Source organism: Limulus polyphemus, unplaced genomic scaffold (genome assembly GCF_000517525.1).
Source record: "Limulus polyphemus unplaced genomic scaffold, Limulus_polyphemus-2.1.2 Scaffold696, whole genome shotgun sequence".
In the NCBI taxonomy this organism is placed as follows: domain Eukaryota; kingdom Metazoa; phylum Arthropoda; class Merostomata; order Xiphosura; family Limulidae; genus Limulus; species Limulus polyphemus.
Window position 1 is genome coordinate 136,462 of NW_013666306.1, and position 13,250 is coordinate 149,711.

General features: G+C 33.3%; 1 protein-coding gene across 1 annotated transcript in view; it reads left to right on the forward strand.

The window, feature by feature from the left end:
- The first annotated feature begins 10,566 nt into the window (after window positions 1-10,566).
- LOC106460037 (transmembrane and TPR repeat-containing protein 2-like) overlaps window positions 10,567-13,250 on the forward strand; it is a 293,344-nt gene continuing 290,660 nt past the window's right edge. The window contains exon 1 of the mRNA XM_022386643.1: window positions 10,567-10,727. The gene's annotated coding sequence lies outside the window, so the exon portion shown is untranslated. The remainder of the gene's footprint in view (window positions 10,728-13,250) is intronic.

The following is a 13,250-nucleotide window of genomic DNA, read 5'->3' on the forward strand; positions in this document are numbered from 1 at the left end:
TACTAAATAGAGTCTAAAATCTAGATATTTAAATTGTATTTCCAGTTTTGAACTCTATTCTGATTCTATAGTGTTGCCCTTTGTGTTCGCGTTCATTTGGTCAACTTAAAAAGTATGTTACTAAATAGAGTCTAAAATCTAGATATTTAAATTGTATTTCCAGTTTTGAACTCTATTCTGATTCTATAGCGTTGACGGTGACAAGATCCAAAGCAAGTTTATTGTATTCGAAACAATCTTTCTAGCTTCAGCATCTCCTAGGCTATATTAGCACTATTTATGGTGGAGTTATTTTGTAGTTTACATTACCAAAGGCCTAATATTGTGAGATCACCTTTATTTGCAATAGACGGACCACATATGATGAGAACAGTTGATCATTTTGGAAGAGGAAATGAAAGATCTCATACAGAAGAGTTGTTTTCGGTGGATGTCCTGTAAGACAGGCGTGGCAGAACATGAAATCAAGGTAACTAGTAAAAATACATGATGAAACGACTTGGGCGCTGCTACAGCTTCATCATCTTTTCACGCCCAATTTAACGAAGGCAAGATAATAACCCATCCACACCTGATTTAGATGAAAGTCTATGTGAATCTGTCTACTTTATTTGATTAAATAACCAAAATTTTGGGTAATTAATGTCTAAACATATTTTGCGATGTTTCTTTAACATAAAGGTTTCAACGGCAATCAACTGTGGTTTCAAATCAATCGTGAAAGTGTAGCCAGTTGATGCCATTTTATGTCTTTAAGTTTCACCTATAAACTAAAAGTTCTGAACGAGTTATCTTTCGCTATTTAATGAAACCTTTCGATATTATTGAATTTATATTTCAACAAATTTGTCTTCACTAAAACAGATAGAAACAATACGAAGCAATATACTTTATGTTCTTCTACTTATAAAGAGAGTAATGGGGTAAGATTTCTGTATTAAACTGCTCTTCAGACATCAAATTTACATATTACATAAATAGTTCTAATTAAGGTCAAACCAATAAATATGACAATACGCTCTAGCTTCAACATTGAAATAAAGATAATTATAAAGTCATTCATTTCAGTATAAAAACCTATAAAGCAGAAATTAAAGTTAGTCACGGAGAGATAAAAGCTTTAAGAAATAAGTACTCACAAAAACTATTACCTAGAAATAAAGCTAATAGTGTAATTCACATCTAAGTTTCCTGATAGAATGTATGCTTTGTAAGAGAATCGTCCTTTTAAATTATTGCACAAATTAGTAGTTACTCCAATTCACCAAATTAGGGACGTTTGTGGGTGTGTTGTGTATATGTTCGTATTGGGTGTTCATAGGTTTTGTAAATAGATCTACTAAAACTTAAAGATAAACACCCTTAACTTAGATTTATGTAAAGAAATGAAGCGCTACTAACCAACTAATAAAGTATGAGATATTACTTCTATGTCTTCTCTATTTGGCCCGGCATGGCCAGGTGGTTAGAGCGCTCGACTTAGGGTCGCGGGTTCGAATTTCCGTGCCATCAAACATGCTCGCCATTTCAGCCGTGGGAGCGTTATAATGTGACGGTCAGTCCCACTATTCGTTGGTAAAAAAGTAGCCGAAGAGTTGGCGGTGGGTAGTGGTGAGTAGCTGCCTTCCCTCTAGTTTTTTACTGCTAAATTAGGGACGACTAGCGCAGATAGTCCTCGTGTAGCTTTGCGCGAAATTCAAAAAACGAAACATACAAACTTATCTATTTATTTATCTATGTTACTGCTCTAATTGTGGAGCAGTTTTCCTACAAGTTAAATTTTATTCTAATTTTTGACAATTTGTATTGGTATTTCTTAAGTTAAAAAACGAGAAAAAGAACTCGACATTACTGAACACATTTTTGCTAAGAAAGTGGTTAAAACTGGGTGTATTAGCAAAACCTAAACCAAGAAATGTCCCCCACCTAAGGAGGTTTCAATATGAGGTAAAAAATGTCGAAATATCTGGATGTACAAGTTCTAATTATAGTGTCTCTTTTAATTTTTATCATTTTAATTTAAAACCATAATATATAATATCTTATAATATAATAATTTAACGACTGGATGAAAAACAATTCTATACGAAGAGTTTGTTGAAGATTTTAAATTCAGATCTCAACAAACATAAGAAAATAAAGTTATTACAGAATCCAACAGTTTGCTATAAACTATTCACTCCCAACATCTTGTAGAGTCTACAAATTCCAGCTATTATTTTCATTTCGATGATCTTAATCATTTGGATGAAAAAAAGTATGTAACAGCCATCAAGATATAAGCATGATCTTTTGTCATTTTGGTAGAAACAAAGGTAAATAATAAGAAAAGAACGACTGTCTTAAATTAAGCATTTTTAAGACATGAGATTAAATAGAAATTAAGACAAGTTAGCGTTCTCTCGATCAATCACTGTCAAGAGAGTTCAGTCAGGCAGATAAGTGTGAATTACAAATACGTTTAACATTTTTAATTTTACAGATATTTTAAATGTGATTATGCATAAAATATGGTGCCTTCACTAACTTTTATGATGCTTTACTAACCAGAGGCATAATAAACTGATACATTATCTTATTATCCTTCATAGTGTTATTCGCTAGTTGTCCTTTATTTAGAATACAAGTTTAAGTTGCTTTCCAAGTGCTGTTCCCGACGCATGCGCAAATAAGTATACATGCGTTTTAATAAACACCCTACCAGGAAAGATTACACTTATCAGTATACATCAAAATAATTACTTAAAACATAACGCGATTTCTAATAAACATATTCTAATTTGGACAATAATTATATAAATTGTGATATTATTTCCGATATTTTAGATATTTTGTCTAATCAGCATCAAAAATATACAGTGTAATTTTAAAGGCTTCACTTCAATATTTAATTGACACTAACAGATATTTATGCTTCTATGCTGTGAGAAATATTAGGATAAAAATAAAGATTGTCGAACAAGAAAAACAGTTAGTTATTAATTTTCGTACTATAATTTATTTTATTTTCCGCATTGTTCTCCTTTGTTTCTGTAATAATTGGAAAAGTTATGTAAATATAAGTCACCTTGTTTGTACAAGGTGGGTGAGAAACATTTAAACGTAATTGCGGGAAACAAATTTTGTTGAGAAACTAAAAGTTTTTAGTTTCATAAGCCGGAAAGACGGGCCATATTATTAAAAACCACCAGCTGTGTCCGATGCATAAAGTCGGTCAAGCGTGCGAGGATTCTTCACAAGACCAATGTAGATTGGTAGATATTACCATCAACAGTGTGAAGGAGTTTTCATAAGACGAATGTAGATCTGTAGATGTTTCTTATGAAAACTCTTCACACTGTTGATGGTAAAACTCCTTCACACTGTTGATGGTAACATCTACAGATCTACATTGGAACATCTACATATCTACATTCATATTATGAAGAATTCTTAACATTGTTGATGGTAACATCTACATATCTACATTCGTATTAGGTCTTATGAAAACTCTTCACACTGTTGATGGTCAAATGTATATCTGCAGATGTTACCACCAACAATTGAAGGTCTATACATTTTCGATTCTATAGAATTTAAGAAGTACATATGTTATTGAATATTACACTGGATATCACCATGTTGAAATATGTGTGGAATTTATCCAACTTTTACAAACTCTTTCATCTGCCAATACAAGTAAATTGGCATAATCTTTAGGACAAGAAAAACAGAAGGGCCGCGTGTGGCTGCCTAACGATTAGCGTGCCAAGTTGTGAATCGAAGGCCCTAGGTTCGAGCAGCAATATACTGCTGAATATGTTCCGCATTTTCAGTTATTGGGACGTTATTACATTAAAGGTCAATCTTGGTATTCGGTTAATAGTAACCGTATCGGTGGCGAATGCTATTGACTGGTTGTCATTCCACAGGTATGCCTAAACTTTGGAATCTATAACCTAGCGGTTTCTCCATTGCGTCGCCGTTCAGGTGAAAGTACCAAAAAAAAAAATCGACCACATAAAACACACCAGAAATTCACTAAAATGTATCGTAAAATGAGCCAAAAACGGATTCAAACGCCTTTTCTTTAATACATCGGAGGAGATTCTGGTCATACCTAGGAATATTGCACAACTTCTTTCATGGCTATGCCGTGAAGGTTACTGGTCTGAACGTCCAAACTGTCTCAGTTACAGAACAGGAGTGAAAATGCTATTTTCTTGTTCATTCGATACATTTTTATTAAACAATAAATAGTACAGCACAGCTCTAAAAGTCTAGCTGTGAGAGTTTTATTTAATAATAAATAGACAGCACAGCTCTAAAATTCTAGCTATGAGAGTTTTATTAAATAATAAATAGTACAGCACAGCTCTAAAAGTCTAGCTATGAGAGTTTTTGCTGTACTATTTATTATTTAATAAAACTCTCATAGCTAGACTTTTAGAGCTGTGCTGTACTATTTATTATTTCATCAGCTCTAAAAGATTAGCTATGAGAGTTTTTATGAAATAATAAATAGTACAGCACAGCTCTAAAGTTTAGCTATGAGAGTTTTATTAAGTAATAAATAGTATAGCACAGCTCTAAAAGTCTAGCTATGAGAGTTTTTTTATTATTTATAAGAAATAGAATTATCTTTATTTTCGTGTTTTCAACAGTTTCTTCCGTTAAATGTCGACTACAAGGAATTCAATGTAATACTTAACCATCCCGTAAAGAGCAGCCGGTTGTTCAACAGGAATTAGTAAAAACTTAGCTCGAATCTTCAACTGGAGAGTAAGTAAACTAAACATACAATAAAAGCGTAACGTAACAAGGTTTGTTGAAAGATTTCTTGATCTTTCCCAACGTAACTCAGTTGTTATTTGCAATAAAGGAATTGGGTTTGCCTTAAAATGGAAGTTTTATGACATTTGTTAAAGGCCGAAGAATCGTCGATTATCCTCTCTGTAATACATTCCCGTTCAGTATAGTTCGTGACGTTATTGTTGAAAACTCCAGTTCTATCTTATCTGATGTATATTGTTCTATTATTACACGTTTAAATTTCCGGAGCAACGATATTTATCAAAATAAAACTTTTCAATTAAAAAGTATTCCCAGCTTCAGTGGGGCAACAATGAAAGAAAGTCACCATAAATCGTGTTAAATAAGTATTATTCTAAAAATCGTAAGCAATAGCTCAGAAAAGAAACAATGTTAATTCTTAGAATCTTATTCAATCACCTTACCCCTCCCCCACCCACCCATGCATCGTCAGTGGCTCAGTTCTAAGCACGAAAGCTTACAACACTGGAATTCGTGAATTGATCCCTGTAATAAGCAGATCGCAGATACCTAATGAACAGCAATCAGTATAACCAAATATACAAACTAAAAACATTTTTCCTATATTACATTTATTGATATATTATTTAAAATCGACATTCCGAATTTTGAAATTAATTGGGAAGCATTCAAGATAGATAAAGCTGTAAAAAATTTATACAAATAAAATGGTCCAGTTTAAATCTACGCTTACACACTTTTTCGAGCTTAAAGATGTGAAGGTAAAATGTACAAAGTTGTCAGAATTTCTAGGTAGAAAGACAATATACATATACTTAGACTTATTCTTAATTAACAACAATTTGACCTTTAATATACCCCAAGCCGTACTTTGTCTGATGACCAATTAGGTATCATTTCAGAGTAAGTACATCATAGTGTAAATGGTCATCACAAATGGCGACGTTTACAACGGTGTGCATAATACGAATAGCTACCACAAAACAGAGAGATCACTGCTACATGTTCTGTATGGGAAGTTTGGGCATGATACATACATAACGTCAATAACAAAGACTCCTACTGATTCACGTAATTTCCAACAGAACGGTGCCCTTACGACACATTGCGCCCTTGATCTCAAACAAAACTTTAAGAACGTCATTGTTGTCATTACACTAGATATGTTACAGCGTAATTGGAAGGGGTATCATATTGTAAGAACTTTGATGAGTGCGACATTGAGAAAATGTTGAGGTACATTGACCACGTGTAATTACAACAGTTGTATCACAAATAAAGAAACCCTAGAGTCCGAGCGCTTTCTTTTGTTTGTAGTTAAGCGCAAAGCTCACAATGGGCTATCTGTGCTGTGCCCACAGAACAAAAATGAACATATTTTTGCCGAAAGTGCTAGAGTTTTGAAGGTTCTTTAAATGTGATTTAATTGATAAAAATTAATGAGTGTCAAACATCCCACACATTTTCACGATAAATTAATGAGTGTCAAATATCCCACACATTTTCACGATAAATTAATTAGTGTCAAACATCCCACACATTTTCACGATAAATTAAAGAGTGTCAAATATCCCACACATTTTCACGATAAATTAATTAGTGTCAAACATCCCTCACATTTTTACGATAAATTAATTAGTGTCAAACATCCCATACATTTTCACGATAAATTAATGAGTGTCAAACATCCCACACATTTTCACGATAAATTAATGAGTGTCAAACATCCCACACATTTTCACAATGTTTGTTTAATCGAAGATATAATTTTTTGACATTGAAAATTATATTGTAGGTCATGTACTTGTGACGTAGTCAGATACTAAACTCAGTTTTTATTCAGTTAACATACTGAGATGTATGAAAATACTACATGATTTAAAAACTTGCAAGTGTTCATGGATATTTCCATTATTCTTTCTAGTATGTGATATTGGGTTGATAATTGTAAGGCTGATAGAATTCTAGTTGTTCTTCTTGTCGCCAGGAGGGGTTGTGCGCTAATATTTTGATTATCATAAGTGATTTTTAATTATTGCTTTCTTATCTCCAGGATAGCTTTATATTTATTGTTGAATTGAGTTTATTTATGAATATTCGTATTGTTGTTAATAGTATTGAAGGAAAGTGTTATAAATAAATAAACATGAAAAAATATACACTTAATGTTTTGACTTTGGTTAATAGCTAATAAAATAGTGATACTTTGACTGAAACTGACAAAACTGTATCATATATTCACACAGCCAGTAACTTACAGATTTCTCTTTTTTGTATAAAGAAACTGCAAAGTAGAATATAGGTTTCTAAGATTGAACAAGATAACATGGTCAAAGAAATTAGTTTTACATATATATGTGTTTCTAACGACCATTGTGATTTGTTACCAAACAGATAACCAGCTTATCACTTAACGGTGCTCGTTTGCCAAAATCCCTGTAATACATATTAAATATTATTTTAATGAATTTAAGTTCATGTTCTAGATTGACTTCTACTAAAGGAGAAGGTGATTTGAAAGCTCAAAAAGGTCACCTCGTGAAATGATTTGAAAATAGTACCAAAATAAACATTATGTCAAAAGATATTTTTCACCCGATTTTCAATTATCAAATATTGGCCACTTTGATTTATTATCTCATAAACATGACCATAACCTAGTTTCAGAATGGGAAGAAATTATTTAATAGATTTGATGATACATTTGAAATTTTCATTAAAGCCTCATTGTTCTTTGCTTGTTCTGATCCTAAGAAACCAAATAAAATCGTTTATGAGTTTAATTAAGCTTTGTCTGGGAAAAATACGGTTTGTGATAACACTCGGGTAAGAAATGAATAAAACAATAGTCATGCGACATGCTTATACATCAAATAAACTAGTCAAACTCTGGTGTTGAGAATGAGTATTTCTTAAAATGGTCCTAAGCAGAGGCGTTGCTAGGTACTTAAATAATTCGGGGCTCGGACCAATAGATGCGGGAATTTTCGGCGTTTCAGTATGATATCGATCATGGTTTTCTATTCTGATTTTTCAAGACAACGACTGGGGATTCGAATCACGGGTTCAGTATATTAGTTCCTAGCGGCGCCTCTGATCCTAAGGATTCTCTTGATGGAATAAAACTAACTTTAGAAAATTGAAGGTGGTTGGTTATTTTCTATCAGTCCCAAGTCTTGCCCCCTCCTCGCCCCTACCCAAAAAACATATTGATTTATGAAATGAAACTTGATAACTAAAGTTGTACTTTTAAATACCTTTAAGAATACTTATAAGAACTTGCCAAGTGTTTAGGATGTATATATGGATGGTAGATGATGAGAAAGAGCCCATAAACTTTAATGTTGTGAAAAGAGTATTTCCTAAAATAGTCCTAAGGATTCATCTGATGGAATATAACTAGCTTGAAGAAAACTGAAAGGAGGGGAGTTGGATCTTTTCTATCAGTCCGAAAGATCTTGCCCCCGAAAAACACATACTGACTTATGGAATGATACTTGATAATTTTTAAGTTGCAATTTTATATATCTTAAAGAATACTTATAAGTATTTGTCAAATGGTTAGGGTGTATGTATGAATGGTAAATGATGAGAAAGTGTCCATAATCTCTTCATGTTTGCCGATTGGGGGCGTTAAGGCTGAAAGCGTCTTACTCAAGTACAGAAATCTCTATTTTCTTGTATAATATTGTATTTTCTTGTATATTGAATATATTTTTTTATTTAAGTGTTAATATTAGGTTATTATAACATCCATTTTAATTGCCAAATGGATGAACGAGCTCTGATATGGAATTCACATTATAAAATGAAATTCTTATTGTTTGTTTGGAATTTCGCGCAAAGATACTCGAGGGCTATCTGCGATAGCCGTCCCTAATTTAGTAGTATACGACTAGAGGAAAGGCAGCTAGTCATCACCACCCACCGCCAACTCTTGGGCTACTCTTTTACCAACGAATAGTGGGATTGACCGTCACATTATAACGCCCCCACGGCTGAAAAGGCGAGCATGTTTGGTGGGACAGGTATTCGAACCCGCGACCCTCAGACTGTGAGTCGAGCGCCCTAACCACCTGGCCATGCGGGGATCTGTCCAGGATAAGCAAGTACGGTTTCAATGTATCTTTGTTGTTCCACCTCTGGCATTTTTGGTTTCATAAATGTGTTAACACATATGTTTTATACACCTGAACCAACTGTAAAGGCTGTAGATTTTATGTTTTTTTTTCAACCACCTTTATCTTTATACCCAAACACAGTTTGTACCAGTCCGAATATCAAAACAGGAGATTGAATGATTTCATCTATAAATATTTAAATTATATTCAAAATAATATTCTATGCATGTAAATGAATGTCTGTATTATTATTATACTTTTTTTTTTTTTACAAAATAAACCTGCTTAAGCTTAAGCAAGTTTTTGGAATGTGACGCCACTTTTTTCTTCCAGTTTCAACATGTAACATAAACACAGAGTAGGCCGTTTCCTCAAAAGGACCGTAAAATAAACGTTCAATGCGTCTGCAATTTAACATCTGTTTTTTACAGCATAGACAGAGAACTATGCGATACGTTACTGCTATACGTCACAATGTTTTTCTTTTTCAAGTGTTTCGTTCCAAGTGTTATATTTCTCTAAACAGGTCTAATTTAGAGAAATAGCCCTAAGCTCAAACATTATATATATATATATTCTTCATAAAACTGGTCACGAATGTACGGGCAGAAAGGTTTTCAGACAGACTGGTTTATAAACAAATTGAATGGCAGAAATATAATACATTTACCAACTAGCTAATTGAAATCCTCGTTCGTTCTCGGTTCTGTGACATCACACATGCTCACCATTACAACCATTGAAGCGTTATAATGTGACAGCCAATTCCACTATTCGTTGGTAAAGCGTACCCAAAAGTTGGCAGTGGATGTCGTTGACTAGCTGTCTTGTCTTTAGTCTAATACTTCAAAATTCGGGACGACTAGCGCAGATATCCCTCAAACAGCTTTGTGCGAAATTCAACAAACTGTCTCGGTTCTTCAAATGTTCAAACTTAAAATATAAAAACTATCACATCAGTAAGAGCTTGTATTATTTTGATCAGCGTCTATAATTAACATCTAGTCTACTAAACTACATTTAAAATATTATGAAATATGTTTACCTTGCTAATTCAGTAGAGTGTCTGTGTTCGTGTTATTACGTATGCTGTATAACCTTATGTTGGTTACGTTTCATAGCACATTCAGGCTGTAGTTTTTCCAAGGAGATCCCAGTGCGCGATGCGCGAAGTGTACAATAAATATATCGCCTTCAGAAACAATTATCTTTGTCGTTTATCAGAGTATAACTTTTTGCTCTCTTGTCACTTGGGGATAAAGAAGGTTTCACACAAAAGGAAAATCATACTCGTGGTCTATCTTATCGATCCAAAGATCAGCATTAGTTTACTCAATAGTTTGTTATTATTATTTATTTTGGGTGTGAATATGAATCTTATATTCGTCTCAAATTTATATATTTAAATGTGTAGAAAGGTATTTATTATAGACACCCAGGATTCTTACATTAGATTTAATTACCAATACGTCTGTTAGAAAACTTTTCTTCCTTAATTTTTTTTAACCAGTATAGGAGCATATTCGTTCGTCTTGACATTATACGCATCATATTACGTCAATTATTCGAGAAATGCATCTTATTGCCACTAGAGGGCAGTGCCTCCTTTATCGCGACAAACAAGCTGTCAGTGCCAAGCAATCGTATGATCAGATGGGTTGGAATCGTGGCAACGGTTGAACGTATAGAGACCAGGCAGTGTCGTGTGTTGCATTCTCTGTACACTGTCCAACCAACTTCTGAAAATTTCCAAGTTTAAACTGTCTGCTGACGACATTGCATACAAAGGAAGATATCACCAGTCTGCAACGTTCAGCTGTTTACTAAATCGAGGTAAGGCCATAGGATTTTGTTACACTTTTATACTTGTCAACTTATCTGTTGTTCATGCGGTCGCGAGTTACTGTCAATGTAAATAAAATGAGACTTATAAACTCGTTTACTACCACTTGGCTTTTAAATTGAAAAAAAAAAAGAAGAAGAAGAATATGTATATATACTAATACGATTTTATTCAACATGCCCGCTAATTTGAACACTGAAGCAGCTAATTTATTGTTACATTGCAAACATTCAAGCAGATTTAGACGAAAAAGTGAACTGTAGGGTTAGGGTTAAAATCATAGGGTTAAAATGATCTTTCTTACACTTAATCTAGATTAGTAAGTGAACATACGTTCGGTCTATGAGAAGCAGTGTTCTACTAAAACTTAGTTCATTCGTTGAGCCGTAATAACTGTTACAGTGTTAGCCTATAATCTACGTAAGACTTGTACAACTTATTCTACTTCTACTAAGTTCTAGAGATTTATTGAACGAAAGAGACCTCAGAGCCCTTTGGTTCTATTCTCGGTACACGTTGAAAAAGTTCTTTTTTTCTTTTTTTTTAGCGTCTAAAGTAAAGCAATAAAATAAGAAAAACTTACAATTCAGAAGCTAAGCGTGATCCTTGGTTTGATAAATGAGCCATTGTAGTTCTCCAGAACATAACCATTATTGAAAATTTAAAGGATTTATTTCTTTGATGATATATCTGCCGAGGATATTTAAGCCTTAAAACGTTAGAAACATGTTGAGAAGTTTTAAGCGTTTTTTTTTTCTAACTGAATCGACTTTGCATTTTACTTGTTGTAAAACGAAGTCAGTTTTTAACTCAATCACATGATCAGTGCGGAATCCCACTTTTAGCGTAATTACCCTAATCAGAGTAAGGTAATTGGTAAAACTCAGTTTTACATCTGATGCAATAAATATGTTTAAAGTAGCCGCTGCTTTACTTATAACGTGAGAGACTGGAGGGCCAAAGTGCTAATCCTACCATTTCTTTGGCATCCTGAAGATCTCGTCTAAGAACTTGCTAAACTGAAATCAAATGATGCACAGCGAATATTCAATGTTTTGTGTAGTGATTGGCTAATAATGGTATTATATTCAGTATACATTAAATTTTAATATAAAGGGTAAATTGTAAGGGTAACTGGGCGGCCTTTGTACTGTAAAATAAAGTCAATCTGCCAAAGCAGAGGGAAATCAACTCAATAAAAGTGTACATGATCAAAATGTAAATGTACAGTTAGTTTTCTTTTTCTTTTTTTTTTAGAATGACAGTTGTGTTCCTGCGCTTTCTGAACTATGTGCTCTGTTTTGATTACGTCATTACTAGAATATAATGATATATTTCAGTTTTCTTCAGCTGTGAACACTAAAACAGCTTTCTTAGACTGTGTGTTGGGGTTTCTCTTCAGTCTTCTCTATGAAGAATGTGATGCTATTCTTTTGTAAGAGTATTCCAAACATCTTTATTTATATTATGTAATATTTTCTTTAGCTAAGACTCTACAATATTAAATACTTATGAACGTCAACAACAAGTTAATTAGAAATTATTGCACATTCTGTAAAGGTATGTCAACGTTAATTGAAGTCAAGGTAAACAAATGTGATGATACACCATCAGAACAACCCCTTCTTCATAGACGCTTATGGGGTTTATCTTTGATAAAACACGGTATGCCTTCGTGAGGACTACTTTCGCATAAACAGTGCATATTGGATGAATTTAGATTTAAGAAATTAACCGAAAATTTGATTACAGCACAGCTGTAGGCGACATATAATTAAACCTCGCACAAATAATTAAACTATTCGATCGGTTCAGGTTTAATTGAAACTGACGAGAGGTGGTTGGATTGCATGTAATCTCTTTGCTTACAAGTGTAACTTCAGAATGATAGATGAACTCGGCAGTGCACTGTTCGTAAGACTTACAGCAGTGTAACACTGAAAATATATGAACGTTGAACATTTGTATAAATATTTCAACCATTATTTTTCACTAAGAATAAGACTAGATCTGGTTTATTTAATCCCATAAGTGTATCATTTCTTTATGTCAATGCATATCTAGCTATATAAGTAAAGTTTTCCGCCATTTTACTTGAAGCGATACCATATACATTGAATTCAAATGAAAATTGTATTCTGTTAATGAGATAAAGTTATCAAGTATTTGAAAATCATATTATTTGATGCAGTTTTTCCTCTGTTGCTTCGAATATACGTTTTTTTTTTCTATTTGAAACTAAATTAAGATTTTTCGAACAATCAAAAATATTATTTAGCATATAATTAGAGCAAAATTTCAACCTAGAATTAAAATAAGTTTTATACAACAGCCTGACGTTCTACTTCGTTTGAATAATTTCCAAGATCTGATATAATTATTTCTTTTTGCTACTCTTTATTTTCTATAGACACTGGTGGGGCTCGGCATGGCCAGGGGGTTAAGGCGCAAACTGAGGGTCGCGGGTTCGAATCTTCGTCACACTAACCAGCCGTTGGTAAGCGAGTAGCCCA